Below are 6055 nucleotides of genomic sequence, written 5' to 3' on the forward strand. Positions count from 1 at the left end.
AAGATGTTTAAAAAATTCAGTTGCTGTTTGGGGTAATTTGAATTACGTTTTAAATGACTGGGTTTCCATTTGACTGTTTGCATTGAGGTTGCAATGTGCGCAATTTTTTTTGTAGTGGTGGCATCTTGTTGACATCAAATATGACTTTGATAATAAATACCAGTTCCTTAAAAAAATAAAAATAAAAATAAAAAACTTGAACAGCCCAATATATATGCAATAAGAGACCCTGAAAGTGAGAGATGGTACCTAAAAAAATTAAAATAAATAATTACCTATATTTTCCCAGTTTGATGGAAAATATAGAACCACAGATGAAAAAAAAGGAAGAAAAAAACTCAATGAACTAAAAACACAAGAAAAATGAAGAAAACTACCCAAGACATACCATACTCATGATAAAGAGATAATCTTAAAAGCAGCTAGATGGAGGAAAAGGTGGGGGGGTGATCTTATCAGAAATTGGCAGAACTAATCAACAGAAATTATAGATAAACTTGAATACTTCATCCAACAAAAAGCAGCCTAAAAATTCTTTTTTAGTACCTAAGGAACATTGACTAACATAAAACATTTTCTTGCCTGCAGAATAAATATTAATAAATTCTTTAAAAGGATCAAATCACATAATATATTTTCTCTGATAAAAATGGGATTAAGTCAGAAATCAATAATAGAAAGAGATATTAAAATTCTTCAAGTATTTATTTGGAAAAAAACAGCATACATCTAAAGGAAATATTGGAAAGTAAACTGAATAAAAATAAAAGTAAAACATGTCAAAATTAGTGGCATTCAGCTAATGCAGTACTTAAGGGAAGTTTATATCACTAAATGTCTTAAAAAAGAAAAACGTATCTCAAATCAATTATCTAAGCCTTAAGAAACCAGAAAAAAATACAGCAACTAAAATATAAATTAATTTTAAAAGTTCACAAGTATCAAAGGAGAAAGCGAGAGAGTGAGAATCAATAAAACCAAATACTAATTCTTTGAGATCAATACAGGCGATAAACTTCTAGACAAGTAGACTAAACAGAACAAATGGAAAAGACACAAAAAAGATATACGTGAAATGAGTCAGGCAAGATCACTATAGATTCCATGGATATTAAAAAAAACATATGATAATTCCATGAAAAAAATTTTATGTAAGTATATTCTATAATAGGTTAAAATGGGCAATTTCCTTGAAAATCACAAGCTACTATAATGTTGACGCAAGAAGACATAGTTAACCCAAATATCCCTCTATCTATTGAAAAAGTTGAATTTATAGTTAAAAACCTTCCACAAAGGAAAACTCCAGTCCCAGAAGGTGTCAATGGGACATTATACTAAATATTTATGGAAGAAATAATACCAACTCTGCACACACTCTTCCAGAAAATTAAAGAAGAGGAAATTTTAAAAAATCATTCTGAGGTCAATATTATTTTGATACCAAAATCAGAAGAAAACATTATGAAAAAATTATAGAATGATATCCATCATAATATATATGTAAAAAAGTTTAACTACATATTAAGAAATTAAATACAAAAATAAGGAGAAAGATAATATATCACAGGAACAAGCAGGGTTTATTCCAGGAATGCATGGTTTAACATTCCCAAACTAATGAATCTAATTCAACAAATAATAGACTAAAAATAAAAGCTTTATGATAATCTTAGTAGATGCAGAAAAGCATTTCACAACATCAGTATCTATTTATACTAAAAGTTTTCAGCAGAGAAAGAATAAAAAAGGAACTATTTTATCTTGATAAGGGTCATCTATGAAAAAACCTATAGCTAACATTGTATTTACTGGTGAAGAAAGAAATGGTTTTTGCCTAAGATTACAAAAAAAAAAAAATGCAAGGATTTCAATTTTCACTACTGCTATTCAACATTGCATTGCCAGCTCCAGTCAGTGCAATAATGAAGGAAAAAAATGAGAGGCATCCAGATTTAAAAGATAGAAACAAAACTATTTATTCACAAAAGACATAATTATCTATTTAAAATATAATGGCATCTACAAAAGAACAATTAGAATTAGTTTATCAAGGTTGTGGTATACAAGATCAACATACAAAAATAAATCATATTTCTATATACTAGCAATAAATAATATGAAATTGAAATTATGTAAAGATGCAATATAAAATAATATTAAAAACTAAAAATTTTAGGTATAAATCTGACCAAAGATTTGCGAACCTATACATCAAGAACTACAAAATATTTCTGAGAGAATTTAAGGACAAAATAAATGCAGAATATGTTGTTTTTGGATCAAAAAACTCAACTTTGTTAATGTGTTGGTTGTCGACAAATTTATGTATAGATTCAAAATAATATCACTAAAACTCCCAGAAAGGACTTTTCATTGAAATTGACAAGCTTACTCTAAAATTCATATGGTAATGAAAAAATAGCATTGATAAAAACAGTGAAGTTGAAGGGCCTGCAACTATTTACTTTAAATCTTATTATAAAGCCATGGTAACAAAGTCAATTGCTGCTGATATAAAGATGGATAAACAATTCTGTAACAGAAAATCTAGAAGCAGATCTACATATATATGATCAATTAATTTTTGTGCAACAGTAATGCAGTGGAGAATGTATAGCATCTTGAACAAGTAGTGCTGCAACAATTGATATGCACATGCCAAAAAAATGACTTCTATAACTCACACAACATACAAAAATTAACTTAAAATGAATCATAAATCTACATGGAAAACCTGAAGTTATAACACTTCTAGATGAAAATGTGGAAGAAAAATTACTGTGACTTTGAATTAGGCAAAGAATTTTTTAAATAAAACACTAAAAGCACATTCTATGAAAATATTTATAAATCAGACTCTACCAAAACTAAGAATTTCTGCTTTCTGAAAGATTCTCTTAAGAAAATGAAAAGACAAGCTCCAGAGTGGGAGAAAATATTTTATAATCATTTATCTCATAAAGTTTTTGTATTCAGGATCTAGGTGTCCTCAAAACTCAATAATAATAAAATATACAACCCAATTAAAAATGATTTTTTTAAGGAACATTTCATGAAAGAAGATATATGAGCAGGAAATAAAAATCATGAGAAGCTGCTCAACGTTGTTATTAATTAGGGAAATGCAAAACAAAACCACAATGAGATACCACTACCCATGTATTAGAATGCCTAAAAATTAAAAAAAAGAATCCTAATCTGTCACCTGGGCTGCAGGCTGGAGTGCAGTGGCACAAGCCCAGCTCGCTGCAATCTCCAACTCCCAGGCTCAAGCCACCCTCCTGGCTCACCCTCCTGAGTAGCTAGGTCTACTGAAGTGTGCCACTATGCCGTTATTTATTTATTTATTTCAGTAGAAATAGGGTCTCACTATGCAGCCCACTTTGGTCTCCAACTCCTGGCCTCAAGTTGTCCTCCTTCCTCAGCCTCCCAAAGTGCTTGGATTACAGGCATGAGCCACACCATCCGGCCCAACTGAAACTCTTATACACTGCTGGTGGTACTGTAAATGGAGCAATTTGTTTTGTAAAGTAGTTTTTAAATTTCTTAAAAAGTTAAACATATACTTAGAATATGACCCAGCTATTCTACACCTATGTAGTTATGCAATAGAAACCAAAATGTATGTCTACAGCAAAGACCTGTACATGTATGTTCATGACAACTTCATGTGTAATAGCCAGAAACTGAGGTTAATTTGTTTATCAAAGGTAAATAGACAAACAAATTGTGCTATGCCCATAGCTCAGCAATAAAGAAGAATAAACTATTGAAAACATGCAACATTATGGATTTATCTCAAAAAAAATAAACTAATAGAGAAAAGCCTGGTTCCAAACAACAATAACCACATATAATCAATAATTCCATTAAAATAAAATTATAGAAAATATAATTTATATAGATAGATAACAAACCAGTGGCTGCCTGAGGGCTAGGGTAGATAGAGGCAGGAATGAAATACACAAAACGGATTAAGACTTTGGGGTTATGGGTATGTTCAATATTTCTGTTGTCCTGGTGGTTTCACAGGTTCGTATGTATATCATATCTTATATTGCACATTTTAAATATATGCAGTAAGTTTTATTTCAATTATACCTTAAAGCTGTTAAAAGAGTTCACAGTTCTTTTTCTGTTAGTTATTCTCAATCTCAAAATTATAACTTATACAAATATTCAGAATTCTATTAATACCAAAGCACATTTATTAAAACATATAGTGAATTTATTATCTGAAAGTTCCTATATTCCCAACTAACTCCAATTCTCTTAAATGTGTGTGTATTTATGTGTGTATATATATATATGTGCAGATGTAAATATACACACATATAATACATATACATATAATGCAGATGTAATTTTCATAAAAGGGAGTGAAATTTTAACATTTTTTATTTTGCTCAGCATCATTGTAAATACATTTCTTGGCAAACAGAAGTATCCAATTTTCCTTTTAACTGTCCAGTTTCCTCTAAAATATTTTGTCTTTATTGGTGACAGTCTTTCTGACACTAAGGAGATCTTCTAATGAAAGCTGCTGTTTGCATTGCACTCCTTGAATCTGCCGTGCATCTGGGCCACGCTAAGGTACTTGGTGGGTTTGAATTTTTCCCTGAACACTGCACTAACAAAGCAGGTTAGTTTTTATGACTGAAATATTGCTCAGGTTAAGTATCTCCTTAGACTTCTTGCAACTCTGGCACCAAGAAAAAGAGAATTTAATATTTTCATGTGTTTTATTTTAATTGAATCAGCTGCAAGCGCCAAATCCTTTTCCTTTTTAGATTGAGAGAATTGCTGCCTTGGTTCCAAGTCACTGCATAGTAACCAAATAACTCTTCTTGACCTAGATTCATTATATTTCTACCTCCATGTGGGAAAATTTTACAGTCAGTGTTGCTTGGGATATTAACTAGTGAACTTTTTCACTGAGACTTTCCTCATTAGGCCACTGAGAAAATTAAACTGATTCTATCAGTCTCTTCCCTAATACACTGGTAATACTTTACGTGATATTGGCTGAGAAAGAGGAAATTTAACTGTGACTTCTAAGAACTAACTTCCCATCAGGGTAAAAAATTATTTTATGTTCCTGTTAGGGTGTATCTGGTGGAATGACTGAGAAACATATTTTGTAATCTCCTCATCACCCACAAAGCAGATTAAATCACCAAACATACCCCAAGATTTGTTCCTAGAACAATGTCTGATACCTTTTAAAACAAATCAAAAGAACCAAATATTTCCTAATTAGAGTTTCCATGAGCTCTAGGTTTTAATCATCAGTCACTTTGAGACTGTCCTTTACAACTACAGTTGAGAATTTATGCCCTTGGTTTAGACTTTCTCTGCCTGGGAGTGAGGTGTAAAGAACATAGGCTTTGGCTGGGCGCGGTGGCTCACGCCTGTAATCCTAGCACTCTGGGAGGCCGAGGCGGGAGGATTGCTCGAAGTCAGGAGTTCGAAACCAGACTGAGCAAGAGTGAGACCCCGTCTCTACTATACAAAGAAAGAAATTAATTGGCCAACTAATATATATATAGAAAAAATTAGCTGGGCATGGTGGCACATGCCTGTAGTCCCAGCTACATGGGAGGCTGAGGCAGAAGGATTGCTTGAGCCCAGGAGTTTGAGGTTGCTGTGAGCTAGGCTTACACCACGGCACTCACTCTAGCTTGGGCAACAAAGCAAGACTCTGACTCAAAAAAAAAAAAAAAAAAAATGAACACAGGCTTTGGAGTCAGAAACCACTTTACACGTTACTTTCCCACATCCTGTTTGATCATGGGCAAGGTTTTTAATTTCTCTAAGTATCAGTTTATGCTTCTATGATATGTAAGCATGAATATTAATTAGTTTAGTTAGAGAAAAGCTCAACTTGGCCTGCTATCACAAAAAGATGCAAACATACAATGATTTAAATAAGCAAGAAGGTTATTTTTTCTCACGAAAACAGTCCAGACTTGAGCAGTCTAGGAAAGACAAAGTGGCTTTGTAATCCTCAAGACATGGATTCTGTGTCTGGAATCAAGACCTGTGATCATCA

This window comes from Microcebus murinus, chromosome 1 (assembly GCF_040939455.1).
Source record: "Microcebus murinus isolate Inina chromosome 1, M.murinus_Inina_mat1.0, whole genome shotgun sequence".
In the NCBI taxonomy this organism is placed as follows: domain Eukaryota; kingdom Metazoa; phylum Chordata; class Mammalia; order Primates; family Cheirogaleidae; genus Microcebus; species Microcebus murinus.